Genomic DNA, 20,208 nt, shown 5'->3' with positions numbered 1-20,208 from the left:
CAGCTTAACATTCAGCAACAATCTACGAGTTAAGGACTTAAGATTTTGGATTGTATTTTCAATGTTGGACTTCAGTCGGGCAAAATGTGTCTTCCAATTTAACTTATTGTCTATGAAAATTCCTAAATATTTGGTATAGGGTTGAACAGCAATATGGTGGTTGGCATATGGTAGTGCAGATTTGTCATATGTTCGTTTTTGGGTAAATATAACCGCGCCACTTTTGGAGTGTGTGATTTCTAAACCGTGGTGTTCCATCCACTCATGTATATGGGAGAGGGCTTGGGAGATGGAGTGACGACATTGGTCGACGTTATTTTGTGTGGTATAGATCAGTATGTCGTCTGCAAATTGCAATATACGTGCATGAGGAGTTACTACTCGTTCCAAATCACTTGTATATAAATTAAAACGTATGCCACTTAATATATCCCCTTCCGGAATCCCGACATTGGCCTGTCGTGCACAAGCGTTAAGTCTATAATTTTTCAAATTTAATGTTGATTTAGTAAAAGGTTTTTAAATATATGAATAAGGGGTAGTGGGAAGTTTAACTTGTGTAATTTTTGAAACAAAATGTGAAGATCAACATTATCGCAAGCTCCTTTGACATCGAGAAAAACCGCTACAGTAGCTTGTTTTCGGCACCGTGATAATAAGAGGTCCGTGAGAAAAATATTTAAGGCATCTGTGGTACTTCGTCCTTTTATGAAAGCAAATTGACATTTCGGTAAATCATTATGATACTCTAATTGCCATATTAATCTGCGGAGAAGGATGTGTTGAAAGGTTTTGCGGAGACAGGACCCTAATATTATACCTCTATAATTTTGAGGTTGTAGGGGATCAGTGCCTGGTTTATGTATTGGAATTATGTCAAAATTATTCCAGTCTGATGGTATTAAAATATCGGTTAAAATTTTATTATACCGGTTAAGAATAATGGATTTAGCCTTAGTTGGTAGAGAGCTGAGCATCTTGTAAGTTATAAAATCTGGCCCTGGGGATGTTTTTTTTTATGTAGGGCGACTTCTAATTCCTGATATGTAATAGGATTCATCAAAGTTTGATATTTATTAGATGTGTATGAACAACTTAAGAGATAATCAGGCTGAACAAAACCGGGTGTTAGATTGCAGTAGAATTGATATAATCGGGGCGGAGATAAAGCTATAGGTTGGGGTGTGTGCCGAGAGTTACTAAGAGAGCGAAGTTTGGCCCAGATGATCTTGCTGGATGTAGTACTGTTAATACTCTCTACGAAGGTTTTCCATGCGATTCGACGTTTATTGTTAAATAAACACCTAATTTTTGCACAGATTCGTTTAAATTGCACGTAATTAGTAAAAGTAAAATGTTTTCGTAAATTTTTCAGCAGGTTTCTCCGTCAACTAATCCAGACCTCACATTCTTGATCCCACCAACGGATTTTGGGCGTTGGATTATAATTGGTTGAGGTTTTGTAAATGATTGGATGATAGATGTCGAGATACGATTTTATACAGTGTAAAAGCGAATCATATTCCGCGGATGTCAATTTAAAGGTATGACTGAAATAATCCTGAATAAATTGCGAAAAGAGATCGTAATCCATATTATTCAGATTGCGTATAGGTATCCGAGGAAGCGTGTGAGTTGAAAAAGGCTTGTGGTTAGACCATGTAACGAGAATGGGGAAGTGATCACTACCATGAAGATCCTTAATAGTTTGCCAAGATAATTTATGCGCTATATCCGTGGTACATATAGTAAGATCCACCGCGCTCGGAGCATTTGTAGGGGCTGTTAGTCGGATGGGTGATCCATCAGTAATTATGGTGAGGTTGACTTGAAGAGAAGAGGTTAAGATATGAGTTCCTTTGGAGCTATTGCTCTTGCTTCCCCAAGTTATGTGATGAGCATTGAAGTCGCCAAATATAATATTTTGCTTCGCACCGGTAAATTGGTTAAAAAAATTGGACCAATTATGGTAGGAACCATGTATATCGGGAGGACAGTAAAAGAAAAGATAAAATCTTTTATTTGTATGCGCTGAAAGTAAGTGCCTGCTATAGCCTGTTCCGATGGTAGAAGATGATAGGGTATGCAATTCTTAATTAAAATTGCAATTCCACCATATCCTGCACCATCTAATCGTTCGATAGTATATCCCTTAATGCGAAAGTTAATATAATTTGAAAACCATGTTTCTTGTAAGAAGATAATATCTGGTTGGAATTCGTTAATGAGCAGGATTAACTCATGTCGCTTGTTTACCATACTCCTACAGTTCCATTGCAGTATCTGCATATTTAGTATCTAAAATGGGGAGGATTTTATAAAGTATCAACTTTAATAAGTGTCGCCATTGGACATTTGGTCCCATTAGTTCCATCAGATTAACAAAGTCGCCCTGGATCTCTTTTCGTATATCTTTAACAGGGGCTACTTTTGATGTGCAAGGGGTTATTCCCTGCTCGTTTTCGCTAGCAAGATTAGTAGGGACCGCCGGTGTAATAGTATGGGTGGTCGGAGTTTGGTTAGCTGGTGATTTTTCCGTTGGGGGGGTTCGTATTATATTGAGATAGGTCTCCCTATCATAACCCGGGCGTGGGAGTGGACGAGGTTCCCGGTATACATAGGTAGTGATTTTACGTTTACGCGGGTTGAAATTATCAGGTCTGGTTCCCAGAGTTTCAGCTAAGGACGGAAAATGATGGGGTAGTATGGTAGGATTATAGGTAACGGGTTGCAGCCTATTTTTGGCTTCTTCAAAGGAAACGTTTTCAGTACACATATGCTTCTTAATGGCCGTCTGTTGTTGGTGTACAGCACATCGCGAGGATCCTACTTGGTGATTCTGATCACAGTGGAGGCATTTGACAAGCGTTTGTTGATAGTCTTTCGTGACATGGTTATTGCTGCATCGGCCACAACGAGGAGTTTCCGCCCGACAATTGAGAGCTGTATGTCCGTAACGTTGACAATGTTTGCAAATAATAGGATTAAAGATGAAAACCTGAACGTCCAAAATGACGCTAAAAATAGAAAACTGCTGAGGGAGAACTTGAGTTTCAAAAAAGACCTTTACAGTTCCTGTCGGAACATCCTCGAATGAATCAGCGTTAGATTTCCTTCTTTTAAGGCGTTGGACACCTATAACCGGCACAGGTGAATCAATAAATTTCTTAATTTCATCTTCAGTTAACTCAAATCCACTCCCCTTACTAAACCGACCCTGTAGACATTGGAGGAAGGTATACAAGCTTTCAGGTTTTTCTCACTGAGAATGGGATGTTGCATAAAATGATTTGCAGCGTCAGCTGTGAAACAAGTTAAGTGGATCCGATTTTTTCCTTTTCTATGAATAGCTTTGATACCCGGAATTTTTCGCTCATAAAAGAGCCTAACCAATGCCATTGGGTGCAAGTTGCCCACATTTTTGTTATCATTTGCTTCAACAAACACAAGATAGGGGCCCATATGATTGCCAGGGTATCGTGTCGCTGGTGGAATTTTACTTCTGGGAATCGGATGTGAATTAGTATTCTGTTCATCCCCAATTGGAGGTTGTCAGACTGTTGAATGGCGGTACTGGTAGTTTGTGTTGGGTTAGGCGTTCTATCCTCAAGAGAATCCATGGAGTCATCTTCCCCATTATCTGAATTGAGAATAATTGAGTCAGTCATATCAAATGGACCATCTACCAATAAATTGTCACCCTCTAGAAGGTTCGGACTACGGTTAGTTCCTCCTCCCCCACTGTCAAATGCCATAGTGAATAAATTACATGAAAAAACACAATAGCACTCAGAATATAGCACACGATATTTAATACTAAGTCACTCTGCTACCAAGGCAGCAACTTGCACACGCTAAGATGAATAACACTCGTTTTCGCTGGGAACAACCGCACTCAATGAGAGCTCGAACACGACCCATCAGTCAGTTAACTGGACACCTTGAATATTTTCCGGGTATGTTTTGTGGTCGTACAAGCTTGCATTTCTTTCCGTACTTCTTTTGTTCGGAAATAAAATCGGCATCGTATGTAATGAAAAATTAATTTTGGTACCAAGTCCTGAACATGTTCAGTACAGCACCCAAGTCTATAAGAAACAGTAATTGAAGGTAAACTATCCAGGCATTCTTGAAATATTTCACCCCGTATGCTTCTTGTACACTAATATTTCTCACAACAACTTCCTCTACATGAGAAAACATCAATAATAATTCACTCGATGAATAAATAAGATAGTTAGATGCATTAAAATATTCTTCTAGACTTGTTAGGTTCTCCTTTGTATTGTTTTGCATAGAACCAATACATGCTGCACAGCCTATCACTTCGCTTGCATGTTTAACAATATACCCACAGAACTGATGAATGACATTAATTTTTGAACTGGTGAAAGGAGTTATTTGTTCATCTTCCCAACTTGATACTGGTGGACCGAGCGGTTAGGGGCACGCGGCTGTGAGGTTGCATCCAGGAGGTAGTGGGTTCGAATTCCACTGTCGGCAGCCCTGAAGATGGTTTTCCGTGGTTTCCCATTTTCCCATCAGGCAAATTCTAGGGCTGTACCTTAATTAAGGCCACGGCCGCTTCCTTCCAACTCCCAGTCCTTTCCTATCCTATCGTTGCTATAAGACCTATCTGGGTCGGTGCGACGTAAAGCAACTAGCAAAAAAAAAAAAAAAAAAAGAAAAGATAATTGTGGCTGATCAAAGGTAAGCGTGCTGTAATTTTTTTCCTGAGATGTACTTGTGATTTTGGCATTCTCTTTGACAACAGCTTTTGCCATGGCTCTAATCTGACTGAAAAATTATGTTAAGTGTACTATCACTTTAAAAGCAGATGTTGACGTGGGATAGCCTTCGACCACTTTGAGAACAAAAATGACGCTTATCATTCGAATGTTTATTGTAACCCGAATTACAATCCGGGACATTGCAAGTTGTAGGCATATTCGCATGCGGTAGTAAATTGAAGCATATGTCAAAGTATACGTCCTACTTCTCAAATGCATAATCTTTTTCACTTTTCAGTTCATGAAAAGTTAATGCCAGCTATTTTGCACTTATACAACTGGAGAATGAATAAAACTACTGAAAAAGACCACAAACTGTTTGCACACTTCCACAGTCAGCCGACGAAACGCGCGCGTACTTGGCCCTTTTATCGACAGCAGCGCTGCAGGTGGCGGAGAACATGTACATCGTGTCTGTTAACCACCGCCGTCTCAATCCTATATACTGCCTGCACTATGCTATGCGGTCAACATGCTTCTCAGCGTGAGCTCTTAGTGTGACGAACCTCCACTAGGGGCGCCAGCTAACGCACCCAACATAGGCCTATCTCCGTACGGTAGCCACGTTATTGTGTTCCAGTGCGTTTGCATCGAGCATTTATATGTGTGTCTCTGGTTGTAAAATGATTAATTGTTGTGTTCCTCTCTGTATATCAAAGTAGGAAATCCAAATTCTTCGGGTGTGAGGATTCCTGTTATCCTCCAAGTAAAGAACTTTGGGCCGATGACCTTCGATGTTAGGCCCCTAAAAACAACAAGCATCATCATCATCAGTAAAGAACTTTGAGAAAATTGACTTAATGCTATATCAAGGCAAGGATCAACCAAGGGTAATCAATGGATTCCATCCGATTATTCCCGTGTTTGAAACCTAAATTTTAGAGATGGAGGTAAAAGATAAAACTGAAATAAAAATATATTGAAGCCAGAGAGCGTGCCTAGTCGGTCTTCAAATTATCCCCATTACCTTCAAACCAGAAAAATAGCTCCACGAAAGACCAGACAGCGACAAGATATTTCTTCGCAAGAAATCTGTGATGAAACATGCTCTTCAACCGCAGGAAATACATTGGATGACGAGTATGAAATTCATTTGAACAACGATGTATCAATCGAAGTTAATATTCCAACGAGTAAGAATGACAGCAGTGATCAAAAAATCAGACATTAGAGGCTACAATCAAGAATTCTGACGCTGCGATAACAGCTTATGACTAACCATACTGAAGTTAAAAGACTACAGAGACAATTCGAAGACAACCCAGAAATTGATCGTTTGAATAAAGTAAAGGAAGCAGCCAAATATAATGGAAAAACGACCATTTAAAAAAAATCAAATCCATAATTTTCGCAAGACAAAATCACGCGGTACTATGTGGCGTGGTGAATAGTATCCCAAACGGTTACGAATATGGCAGGACTCCTGGTCTAGTGTCAGCTCCGTCACAAAGTACTCTGGACAGGTAGCCTAAATGGAAAATGTTGATTGTGTTTGTCGGGATTTCCCAATTAGTGAAGGAAAGACTTAGAGCTGAATGTAAAACTCTCAGACCACTGAGAGGAGTGTAACAGTGATTGCTGATTAAATGGCTAATTAGGTACGGCTCCTCTACAACCGAACCAGTGACAAGTTCGTTTGCGTGGTCAATGTTGAAAGTGTATGCGGCACAGATATTGTAAAATCTCTCGCTCTCGCGTATAAACTGTTGTGTTTTCTTGTAATCCGACTTTCAAAGAAGTTATCTAGTCCTGCTGCCTACTTCCTCGTTAAACGATTAGAAGTCTCCGATCTATCCCTTGTAGTTAAGAAATGATTACTGTAATGCCTTTCGGCAAAACAATCCAGATTTTGTGCATTTCCATTCACCAGCAGATAAAATACACTGACTGACAGAGCAAATGCAACATCAAGAAGGAGTGGTCAGAACTTTATGCCAATTGCAGGGTAGACTGACGTCACTGAGGTATGCTCATGATGTGAAATGCGCCGCTGTGCTGCGCACTTAGCGAACGATAAATGGGACACGGCGTTGGCGAATGGCCCACTTCGTACCGTGATTTCTCAGCCGACAGTCATTGTAGAACGTGTTGTCGTGTGCCACAGGACACGTGTATAGCTAAGAATGCCAGGCCGCCGTCAACGGAGGCATTTCCAGCAGACAGACGACTTTACGAGGGGTATGGTGATCGGGCTGAGAAGGGCAGGTTGGTCGCTTCGTCAAATTGCAGCCGATACCCATAGGGATGTGTCCACGGTGCAGCGCCTGTGGCGAAGATGGTTGGCGCAGGGACATGTGGCACGTGCGAGGGGTCCAGGCGCAGCCCGAGTGACGTCAGCACGCGAGGATCGGCGCATCCGCCGCCAAGCGGTGGCAGCCCCGCACGCCACGTCAACCGCCATTCTTCAGCATGTGCAAGACACCCTGGCTGTTCCAATATCGACCAGAACAATTTCCCGTCGACTGGTTGAAGGAGGCCTGCACTCCCGGCGTCCGCTCAGAAGACTACCATTGACTCCACAGCATAGACGTGCACGCCTGGCATGGTGCCGGGCTAGAGCGACTTGGATGAGGGAATGGCGGAACGTCGTGTTCTCCGATGAGTCACGCTTCTGTTCTGTCAGTGATAGTCACCGCAGACGAGTGTGGCGTCGGCGTGGAGAAAGGTCAAATCCGGCCGTAACTGTGGAGCGCCCTACCGCTAGACAACGCGGCATCATGGTTTGGGGCGCTATTGCGTATGATTCCACGTCACCTCTAGTGCGTATTCAAGGCACGTTAAATGCCCACCGCTACGTGCAGCATGTGCTGCGGCCGGTGGCACTCCCGTACCTTCAGGGGCTGCCCAATGCTCTGTTTCAGCAGGATAATGCCCGCCCATACACTGCTCGCATCTCCCAACAGGCTCTACGAGGTGTACAGATGCTTCCGTGGCCAGCGTACTCTCCGGATCTCTCACCAATCGAACACGTGTGGGATCTGATTGGACGCCGTTTGCAAACTCTGCCCCAGCCTCGTACGGACGACCAACTGTGGCAAATAGTTGACAGAGAATGGAGAACCATCCCTCAGGACACCATCCGCACTCTTATTGACTCTGTACCTCGACGTGTTTCTGCGTGCATCGCCGCTCGCGGTGGTCCTACATCCTACTGAGTCGATGCCGTGCGCATTGTGTAACCTGCATATCGGTTTGAAATAAACATCAATTATTCGTCCGTGCCGTCTCTGTTTTTTCCCCAACTTTCATCCCTTTCGAACCACTCCTCCTTGGTGTTGCATTTGCTCTGTCAGCCAGTGTACATACAATGGTTGAATGATGATTTCATCAAGTACGTTAAAATAATTCGGTTGGAATCATAACGTAAAAAACTAAAATGTCTTGCTAATGAGACGGCAGGTGCTGTCTCGCTAACTTTGAAATCTATAGTGGAATGTGTAGTCTTGTCTGTTACAAAATCCACGCACTGCACTGCATTATGTGCTATAAAACGTATCCTGAAAACTGGTCATAAACAAAGGGTCAGCGAAATAGTGTTTTTTTTTTTGCGCTCGCTGCTGGTAAATAACAGTAAGAAAAGTACGGAAAAGGTGCTCCGTTACTCGTGTCGAGAAAATTCTGAAATTGGTATGTACCATGCAGCATGGGATGATCCTAATATAATATCTACTGTAACTGGTAAGATTTTATTATTTTACGTTTATGTATCTTAAGCCAAGCTCAAATGTTAGTTTCTGTATGTCCATTATCTTCCCAATTAGTAACATGTTAGAGATTATTTTTCATTTTATATTGGTATTACGGACCAACTCTCATTTAACCAACATGTTCTCTGGGTGCGGTAAGTGCTGCCATCTGGAATGTCGCTGTAAACGCAATTCTCGTGGCACAGAGCAGGCAGTATATAGAGATTGAGACGGCGGTGCTGTTAACATGTGATTTGGAGGGAGTCGTCACACTATTCATTTCTATTCGTCTTGCTTATGTTTTAGTTTATCCGAAAATTTACACTGTCTTTTTTTAGATTCACTCCTTTCAGGTTGCAAAGATGACATACCGGTACGTAATAGGATGCAACGAGGTTAATATTTCACTCCACTCGCTGCATACTCGCACTATAATTCACGGCGACAACCAGATAACCAAACACGATAGCTGCAAATCATATGGCAAGCACATGTAAACTGTAGCTCTCGACACTTCCGGTTTCTCTCAACATAATCGTGGAAATGAAGCGCGTTGATTGGTTGATTACTTATTTCCACCCTCGGAAGTAGCACCCTGAGCACATGGAGTTGATGTACGATACAATAACATCCTGTCTTCAGCCTAAAACCTAAGTAACGAAAAATGCCGGCCGGACATAACCAAAATGATTGAAAAAACAGTACATGTCCGGTTGGTAACCATATTTACGTCGCACCGATACAGATAGGTCTTATGGCGACGATGGGATAGAAAAGGCCTAGGAGTTGGAAGGAAGCGGGCGTGGCGTAAATTAAGGTAGGTACAACCCCAGCATTTGCCGGGTGTGAAAATGGGAAACCACGGAAAAACATCTTCAGGGCTGCCAACAGTGGGATTCGAACCCACTATCTCCCGGATGCAAGCTCACGGCCTCGTGCCCCTTGCCGAACGGCCAACTTGCCCGGTGTGCCTAGGAAAGCAATGCATGTTGAACTATGAGCTCCTTAATACCATTAACAAAAGTGAAAACAGAATGTCAGTATCTTAAACTGTCCACAAGTTATTTCAGGTGGAATTCTTAACTGAATAACCCTGCATAATTTGTGAGTAACTGTTGATAGGATGTACACCTACCTGGATACCTCGTAATTGTTGTCGACAAGGTAGCTTCTTGTGATGCAGACCGGGCCGGAGGTATTCTGTGACGATACCCCTTCAGCGATATTATGTGTTTTTAAGTGCCGGACCATCCCAGAAGTATTTCTGCTTACGTATTTTACTTAACAAACAACACAGCGGGCTGTTCTATGTAGCATCTCTTCAAAACAACAGACATCCACGGCTTACGTTGCATTTCGAACATCGTCTTCAAGTTGTCGCGTACAACTAGACAGTTACACATTGCACCGTGGTATACCGAAGTACCTAATTATGACGCGAATATTTTAGAACATTGTAAGGAATTATTGCCTTCGTCACCAAAATATCGGTAAACACAAGCATAGGTCATATGATATTGAATGTGGGGTCTGATAACGTTCGTCACTAGATGGCTCACTGTGCGCTAGCCTTCCGAGCCCCAGTAAAATGATTCTTATTCCATCGTACGTGCATGCGAAGTAAACAGCAAGGTCATCAGACTAATCTGGAACTAATGAGTTAGATAAAATATTAAATAAAATAAAATGTGTGTACTACACCCTTTTCTTCTTTAACTCTATTTTATCCCGTTAGTCTTTCATTGCACTTTATTTTATTATTCCAGTTACCACATTCGTCCCTGACTCGTCTGATGACCTTGCTGTTTACTTCACATGCACATACGATGTAACAAGAAACAACTTAACCCTCAATCGGGCGCGCTCTTCCGACGAACACTCTCGGGCGCGCGCGGTCTTTTGGACCGCAGCGATTATTTTCATAATTTATTGTACGGTCTTGGAATCTAATAAAAATGTTGAAGTTTAATACTGTTGCAAGTAAGTTTACTTTTATTTAGATAATTTTAAAAACATTTTTACGTACTCAATGACCGCATTAGGAAAATAAAAACTTGTTGAAAATTGAGTTGATTTACAAATACATTTTGAAGGCTTTGAAAAATAACTTTCCGTTCTATTTATTTTTTCTGGTTTGTAAAATGGAAGCTGTTTGAACTAGATATATATTTATCCTCCCCTTCATCCATTGTCACTGTAATATTTCTGGCATGAGTAATCTTAAAATAAAATAAAAATTCAGAAATATTTGTTTTTCAAATTATAAAAACTTCTAATTTTACAGCATAACAACCACCTTTGTGAAAAACATGTATATGAGAGAATTATACATTATTTTACATATATTTGAGTTCATATTCAGGTTCAGTTTTGCACTATTTTCTTTATGTGAACACACTGAAGAATTATTGTCATTTTTTAAACCAAATATTGGTATAGTCGACAATCTTTTGTACAATATCGTCTGGAAAATATAGCTCCCAGGTTTGAATCGGAGTTTTAACATTTCTGGCTAAACCTTTAGGCCCTGTAAGGCGTGTTACAATATTATGACCTAGTCCACAACCAGTCCTTGCGAATGTTGGGTGCGTACGCCTTTTTGTCTTACCGTCCTTGTCTGTCAAATTCACTTCAGAAACACCAGCACCGCATCCGTCATCACCAGATAGCTCACTATTTGTATCATGGTCACTAACCTGAAGATTGTCAGTTTCACCTTCATCATCACTTTGTGGCTGCTGTCGAAGTATCTTCTGCTACCTCATCAACTTCTTGCAAGAGGCATCCTAATGCTTTGTCTCTGTCTTTCACAAATGCAGTTATTCTTTCAATTTTTTTCCTTTTCAACACACACTATCAATAAATGGATCCTTTCCTCTTCCACAGGATTCATATTGAGATGTATATGCACACGAAATTAAACGAATCTAGTAAAACACAGCCGGGCGCGTACTGGTCACAATGACCGAGACACAAGTTACACTAACGGGCGCATCGGTGTAAAAGACCGCAGACTGACTCGAACATCTACCTTTCCGTCTACAGGGTGTCTGAGGAGGTGCCACCCTCTCAGGTGGCTAGATGATCCCTTGGGGGAGATAGTCTGGAGGAGGGGGGGGGGCATAGCTGACCTTCAGACAGATTCTTTGACCAAAACTTTTAGGGGTCGGTCGTTTAGACCGCTACGCGCCCGATTAAGGGTTAATTGGAGCAATTTGATTGGAGTTCGGAAGGCTAGCGCAGAGTGAGCCATCTAGTGATGAACCAGAGTACCACTTACTACAGACCAACGTTAATTTTTTCTTAAATTCAAACCCTCATTATTGTAGACGTCTTCCTCGTGAACAGTCGAGATTTTCTTCCGAAGACGCGGAGCAAAAGTTCTCTGCGAAACGTAATGAGTTTCACCTTGTTTTCTTGACACGGCTTATTACCATGTCTATAAAATTAACTATTAATCACCTAACTGCACTCGAAAGCATCTTGTCTCCTGTAGCGGTGCGTGCACACCAAGATGTTTTCGTTACGGTACCTTTTCGAGCATGATGATAAACAACATTTCTTTAACTTGTGTGAATGAAACTTTCCATTAACTTTTCGTTTTTTCATTAACATTCCAGTTCACACATGTGCAAGGACGTAATTAGAGCACGCAAATTCGTAGCACGGAGTACGGTGATTTCTCATTCCTTCTAAAAATTTACTGTCAAATCGCAAGCGATAGTTCTAATACATAGTACCGGTACCTTTAATTCTGTATATTCTTTTAGCTGTGTTCTAATGTAGTTTTATTTCCAACTTCGCTCCTCGCTGAATATTCTAATCTCCCATAATCGCTTGTATATCATCAAAATAATACTATCCTAACTAGGTTGGTTAAATTAAGATTTTCTTTTTGTCGTACCTTTACTAATTTCGTGATATTGTTGTATAAAGCTTCAAACACCTCAGACACAGTAACTGAAATGGTTTGTTGTGATACTCTAGACAAATAGGTAGATACCGTAAGTGAAATGTCTGCTAGTGGCTTTACGTCACATCGACACAGATAGGTCTTATGGCGACGATGGGATAGGAAAGGTCTAGGAGTTGGAACGAACCGGACGTGGCCTTAATTAAGGTACAGCCCCAGCATTTGCCTGGTGTGAAAATGGGAAACCACGGAAAACCATCTTCAGAGCTGCCGACAGTGGGGTTCGAACCCACTATCATCCGGATGCAAGCTCACAACTGTGTGCCCCTAACCGCACAGCCAACTCACCCGGTATTCAATTTGTTTGCCACCGACAATGAGTCACACACAATGTGTGCATGACAAACATGTTTGACTCGTCTTTGCCTCCCTGACACCATTCTCTATTAAATGCTAAGAACATGCATACAAATTAGCAATTTACTGTACTTCTTGTCCATCAACCCTCATGTCCATGTCTGAAGGGCTGAGTTCCTTGTAAATGAACAAATTCTGGGTGTGTATCTCTTTTTCTACTCAAATTTTGCAAAGTCGTTCTCTAACAAGCTAGATTAATTTGTGATCTGATGTAACCAGAGAATTTGAGAACGGGTGTTACAGGTAAATGATATCATCACCCAAGTTAAAAACAGAACGCTTACACAAATAAACTAATTTTCTAGCATCATCTTACTGAAGTGCATGCGGGGCTGAGTGGCTCAGGCAGCTTAGGTGCTGGCTTTCTGACCCCAACTTGGCACGTTCGATCCCGGCTCAGTCTGGTGGTATAATACCAGTAGCGTTACCAGGATCAGGTGATGGGGGCGTTATAGTTACAAAATGGTGATAGACCATAATGAAGGTGCATGTGCGTGTGTGGTGTGATACTGATGATGATGCTTGTTGTTTAAAGGGGCCTAACATCTAGGTCATCAGCCCCTAATGGTACAAAATGAGACCAAGTGTAATTACAAATTAAAAGTCCAAAATCCTCCACTGACCAGAATTCAAAACGTGAGGGTGAATAATGAATGGATGGATATGAATTTAAAATAATCAGTGTATCCGACCTGCAATGCCTCACATTCACAGAAACTGGCATAAAACAATAGTATTACTGACCAAGGGACTGCTTCTATAGCACAATACTGAATCGGTGATGCCTGTAGTCTAAAGGGGCCCAAAATTCAAGTCATCAGCCCCTCATAACGGTACTTATCGCTAGCAAAGTAGAACCATGGTATTTGTCATGTTGCGGTACTAATCAAAAGTAGCATAGACTCGCGGTATTCCACACATTATGGTACTACTCACAGGTAATGAAATTTGCACATGTAACACAGACCTATGGTGTTTTGCACATTGTGGCGCCATTTACAGGCAACAAAACCTATGGTGTTTATGACATACCCTAAGTGTACTAACCACAGGGACTCGTACTATCCCGTGGTGTTCCCCATATCACAGGTACTGTAAAAACTGACAGCGCACTTTGTTGCTACTAATCACAAACCAATTTTGTACCTAACATAGTGGCACTTTGCGCAAGTAAAAGCGACCCATGGTGTTCCCCGCGTGGTGGTATTAATTACAAGTAGTCTCATGGCTCTAATTCGATCATCCATTAGTCGCCTCTTACGAGAGGCAGGGGATACCGTGGGTGTAATCTTCATCTGCGTCCCCCACCCACAGGGGGTGGTGTGAGACTTTTGTCACTGATACAAGTGAATTATGTTGATATTCAGACTGCAGTACACTACAACATTTTACATTAAAATACAGAACAAGAACAAGACAATCAAGGTCAACAGTTTTATAGCGAATGGTATGTTCTAGTGATGGGACATTCGATTCATTTGATTCCGTTCACGTTACTGAATTGATACAGTGATCCGATTCACGGCTCATTGGTCACCGCTCCTACTGCATCTGTGTAGTATGTGCTGGTAAGACAGCAGCAACAGCATTCACTGCTCGCAGCTGCCATCTGGTCTTCATACTATGAACTCCTTTCTTAGAAAGTAGTTACTCTAATACATCAAAGGTTTCCGGCGACGCAGGGTGGGAAAGGTTAGGAAGGTAGCAGCCATGGCCTGAATTAAGGTACAGTCCCAGCATTTCCTGGTGTGAAAATGGGGAAACTACGGAAAAACCATCTTAACGGCTGCCGACGGTGGGATTTGAACCCACCATCCCCCGAATGCAAGCACATAGCCACACGATATTAACCGCACGACAACTCGCTCAGTCATTTAAAAAAAACGTATTTTTCTATCAGCTGAGGATTTTTTTTAAATCGTCATATTTTGTATAGGCTACCCTAGATGTACAGTAGCCCACTGGTTTTCCGATTCAACATACTGTTATTGCGTCTGTCCACATATGACTGAAGTCTTGTGCAACGATGTGACATATGAACTGAGAGAATACTGAGCCGTTCTTCCCAATATAAAACAGGTACTTTTGAGTGGTCATGAGCATGACTCATAGTCATAGGGCAGGCTAGAGTCGAGTTTAATTGTCAAATGTCAACTAAGTTATAATACCAAGATTCATTAAACTAATAAATACTATAACCTAATAGCCTACCTACTTACTAGCTATTTCAGAATTATGTTGTGACTACCTTTTTAACACTGCAAATAAATCCATCTATTATTTAAACCTCCCTGTAAGAAGAGGACAGTGAATGCAAATGGGTATTATTTTCAAATGAGCTGAGCTCGAGAGTCCATTATAGCATACGATTCTTTCAGTGTAGCATGGCTCACTGTATGTCTCGCTGCAGCGGAAGCTCGGCTCTCTGCGTGTCCAGTGAGCCGATAAGGAGCCGTGTGTATCATGTGTCTCACTGAGTCGCGCTCGTTCACGATTCTTTCGCTCTGCCATGATTCAATGTCTCGCTGCAGCGGAAGCTCAGCTCTCCGCGTGTCCAATGAGCCGATAAGGAGCCGTGTGTATCATGTGTCTCACTGAGCCGCGCTCGTTCACGATTCTTTTGCTGTGCCATGATTCAGTGTCTCGCTGCAGCGGAAGCTCGGCTCTCCGCGTGTCCAATGAGCCGATAAGGAGCCGTGTGTATCATGTGTCTCACTGAGCCGCGCTCGTTCACGATTCTTTCGCTGTACCATGATTCAATGTCTCGCTGCAGCGGAAGCTCGGCTCTCCGCGTGTCCAATGAGCCGATAAGGAGCCGTGTGTATCATGTGTCTCACTGAGCCGCGCTCGTTCACGATTCTTTCGATGTGCCATGATTCACTGTCTCGCTGCAGCGGAAGCTCGGCTCCCCGTCAGCGTCCAGTGAGTGCGCCACTCAGCACTGTCCGCTGGGAGTAAGCTGAATCGTGTGCCGTGAGCTCGCCTTTCCTGTGAATCGATTCACTCCGACACTTGAATGAATCGATACACTGCTTCGAATCATGCATTCAGTAGCCAACACTAGTATGTTCAGTTTACAATCTAAAATCTAACTTTCGAGGCTTCTTAGAAAATAGATTCAACAGATCTGTTGGTTCTAGTCTCTGAATGTTTATTTAGTTTATTGTCAGTTTGTTCATTTTCTTTCTGTAAAATTTCCATGGGGGGGATGGAGGGTTTCTAACCCCCAGTAATCCTCCCTTGGCTACGCCACTGTCAAATACGTCAGCCTCGTGTCGTAGACTTACTGGCACGTAAAGGAACTCCTGCGGGACAAAATTCCGGCACCTCAGCGTCTCCGAAAACCGTAAAAGTAGTTAGTAGGACATAAAGCAAATAACATTAATTAGTAAAGTGCATAGATAGTACGCGTCAGACCACGAAGAGTCCTTGTACGCCTGCACTCTTCCAATAGTTCGTTTATTTAATGTCATTCACTTCACGCAAGTAGATGCTTCCACTTCACAACATCACTTTGTAATTAAAGCAGGCATCATTACTAAATCACAGGTACACACAGATATTTGAATTCAACAAAGCAGTTACTCTCACAGCCAAGGTTGCGGAAGAATGTCTCAATCTATTTCTTTTTTCAGCAACTATTTTGTAATGGTGAGCTCCCAATATACATTTTTTTAAATGTCCACACGAGAATTTACAAACAGCTTTTCAAAATTGTAAACTCCATAATGATCAGTATCAGTAGTATATGTGATAAAACCATAGAAACTACAGAAAATCTATAGTAGTTGGCATCTCTAATCATCTCACCTTCAACATCCTTCTGTAACATCACATTTCAAAAGCTTCTGTGTTGTTCTCTTTCTTTCTCAGGATGTTATTGTCCATGTTTCACTTACATACAGTTCCAGGCTTTACAGAAAAGTACATATTCAAAAACATCCATGTTTTGTCATCATCATCATCATCCTAAACCATCTCCAGTTTCCCGGGTGTGGTATATGAGCCTCCTCCATCTCATCCTGTCCTTGTACCATTCTTCCTCCACCAACTTGTCCCAATCATGACCTCTCAGCAGTACATCGCTCTTAACTAAATCTATCCATTTCCTTCGTGGCCTTCCCACGGGTCGTCTTCCTTCTACCTTTCTGTCAAATTCCTTCCTTGCAGTTCTGTTTACTGGCATCCTCTTCATGTGACCAAACCACTTCAGTCTTGATATCTGAATCTTATTGAGGAGAGAATCATCTATTCCTACTTCTTCTCTAATTTTCTCATTCCTAATCTTGTCTTTCCTGGTTTTCTGGATCATAGTGCGTAGGAATTTCATTTCAGCTGCCTGAAGTTTGGAATTATCTCTATTGGTCAGTGTTGTGGTTTTGAGACTGTATGTAAGAATTGGTGTATAATAGGACTTGTACAATGTCATTTTTGTTTTCATGGGTATTTGCTCATCCCACAGCAGGTGTCTTACCTGGTGGTAAAATTGTGTTGCCTTATTGATTCGATTGTTCACCTCATGTTTTGCTAGGTTGTCATTTGATATAACGCTACCCAAGTATTTGAAAACTGGAACGCTGTACAGTTGAGCTTCATTTAACATGACTATTGGCTCTGCTCCTCCCCCATACACTTTCATCACCACAGTCTTGGTCTTGCTGATGTTTAAACCATATTTCTTAAACTCCTCATTCCAGCTTTGTATTCTCTCTCCCAATTCCTCTTCTGAGTCACTCCAGATCGCAACATCATCTGCAAATGTGAAGGCTTTGATATCTCCATGTTCTTTCCTTTTAATAGATTTCATTACTACATCCATTACAATAATAAATAGAAGTGGTGACAATGAGCTGCCCTGCTGCACTCCTCTCTTTGTTTCAAACCAGTCCGACAAACCACATCCTACTTGAATACAGCTTCTGTTCCCACTATACAACATTTTCACTTTGTCTATGAGGCTGTCTCGCACTTGAAGTTCTTTCATGCATTGCCAAATTCTTTCCCTTGGTACACTATTGTATGCTTTCTCAATGTCCAAAGGCTTGTTCTTCTCCCAGTATTTTTCCATTAGCATCCTAATTGCAATAATAAGGTCTGTAGTTGACCTTCTTGGTCTGAAACCATACTGCTCTTCTTCCAAAATTGGTTCAACAATATCTCTGATTCTGGTCTCTATTATTTTTTCCAATATTTTCACGACATGAGACAGTAGTGTGATACCACGGTAATTAGTACATTTTCGTCGGCTTCCTTTCTTGAACAGAGGTACAATGATGCCCATCTTCCAGTCCTCAGGAATAGTATTTTCCTCCCATATCTTGTTGAGCAGTCTATAGAGCCATCGGATTCCTGGAACTCCCGCTGCTTTCAGCATATCTGCACTTAGTTCATCTATGCCCACTGCCTTTCCTTTCTTCATGCTTTTGAGCGCATTTTCAACCTCAAGCCATGTAATTGGTGGTTCAGTTGTGGTTCCTCGACTTGGCTCTCCTCTATCCGTTGTTATGTTTTCTGTATCTCCATTCAGCAGCTTTTCGAAATAGATCTTGAGTTCTTGTTTAATTTCTCCCTCTTCTTGTGCCAGAGTTCCATCATCATGTTCTATTGCTTTTATGGTTTCTTGATCCCTTCACTTGTTTTTCACTACTCTGTATAGCAATTTCATATTTCCTCTACTGTCCTCTTCCAGTTTGTCTGCAAACTCATTCCATTTCTTCTCTTTTTCTTCCCTTACAATGTTCTTTACAGCAAGTTTCTTGTTCCTGTATACTCCTTGAAGTCTTTGTATTTCTTGTTCATTTCGTTCTTGTCCCTGTTTTTGTTTTTCCTTGTCCAGTGCCTTCTTTATTTGGTTTCTTTCTTTCACCGCTGTTTTCACTCTATCATTCCACCATGGTGTCTCCTTTTTTCTTTTGATAGAACTTGTAACTCCACATAGGTTTTTGGCTTCTCCCACAAAGGTGTCTTTGAAGGCCTCCCATTCTTCATTAACGCTGGTTACTTCACACTTCGGCAAACTCTGTTGAATCCTTAGTTTGTATTCTTACTTTATTTGGACTTCTTGCAACTTCCAAGTTTTAACCCTTGGTTTTTTCGTAATAAGTTTCTGAGTTTCATTTGCCTTATGTTTGAAGTCTACTACCAACAATCTGTGGTCACTGTCCATGCTTTCACTAGGGATGACCTTTACATCTGTGATGTACCTGCCACCATCTTTATTTGTGATTACGTAGTCAATCAATGTTCTATACTGGCCATCCCAACTGTACCTTGTTATTCTGTGACTGTCTTTTTTTGAAGAATGTATTTTTGATTATAAGATCATTTCTTCTGCACAGATCTAATAGTTGTTCTCCTTCTGGGTTCCTTTGTCCAAATCCATGTGGACCAATGATGTTCTCGTACCCAAGTCTGTCTACCCCAACTTGCGCATTTAGATCTCCAATAATAACATTTTCCTCATTAACTGTATCTTCCAGGTCTTGCCGAAATTTCTCTTTGTCTTCCTCACTGCAGCCTGTCTATGGGGCATACACTTGTATGATGGTGTACTTAGTGTTCTCCAGTTTCATGAACATTTTAATGATTCTATCACTTTTGCAGATAACTTCAGCTGTAGCATCAGTCCTTTCGTTAATTAAGAATCCAACACCATTTTTTGCTACCTTCTCCTGTCCACTCCAGTATAATTTATAACCTCCACGAAGTGTCTCACTTCCAATCCCTTTCCATTTGGTCTCACTTAATCCCAATATTGATATTTTTCTTCTATCCATCATGTCTAGGAGTTCTTCTAACTTTCCAGTTAATGATAGAATGTTCATAGTTCCAATTTGGTATTTGGGTCTCTTTTTTATTTGGGGTTTCCTTTCAGAACATTGTATATCATCAGCCTTACGGTCATCATACTTTACAATTGTCTGAGAGGACGTGTCAGTCCGGTCTATAATATTCTTTCCGAGGCTCTTTTTCTTATTGAAAGCAACTGTACTCAATACTCTCCTGCTGACTTGCTAGGCCTAACGCATAAGAGGATTTTCTTTCAGGGTTTACTCCCTTAGCCTTTGAGGATGCCTTCCTCGTCCTACAAGACAGTAGGTTCCATCTGTACACCCCAGAAGGATGGGTTGCCTCTTCCGCCATACCGAAGTCCATCTTCTCCGCCGTAGATGCCGTTGAGGTCATCACCCTTAACCCAGGGCAAGGGCCCTCCATATTTATGACCCCTGGAGAGAGGGTGTCCCAGTATTTAAAACCCCCAGGAATTGGGCTACCTGTTGGTCCGCGGGTTGTATTGGTTATTTCAACCAGCCCTACATACTGTAGGGGCCCCCCATCCGCCACCTGGGGACGCGCTCTGTAGGGGTCAGGTTCCCCTGGTTACTTATTGGAAGTTAACCCC

The sequence above is a fragment of the Anabrus simplex genome, chromosome 1 (assembly GCF_040414725.1).
Source record: "Anabrus simplex isolate iqAnaSimp1 chromosome 1, ASM4041472v1, whole genome shotgun sequence".
NCBI lineage: Eukaryota > Metazoa > Arthropoda > Insecta > Orthoptera > Tettigoniidae > Anabrus > Anabrus simplex.
The sequence above is the reverse complement of the archived record's forward strand: the minus strand, read 5'-3'. Positions refer to the sequence as shown.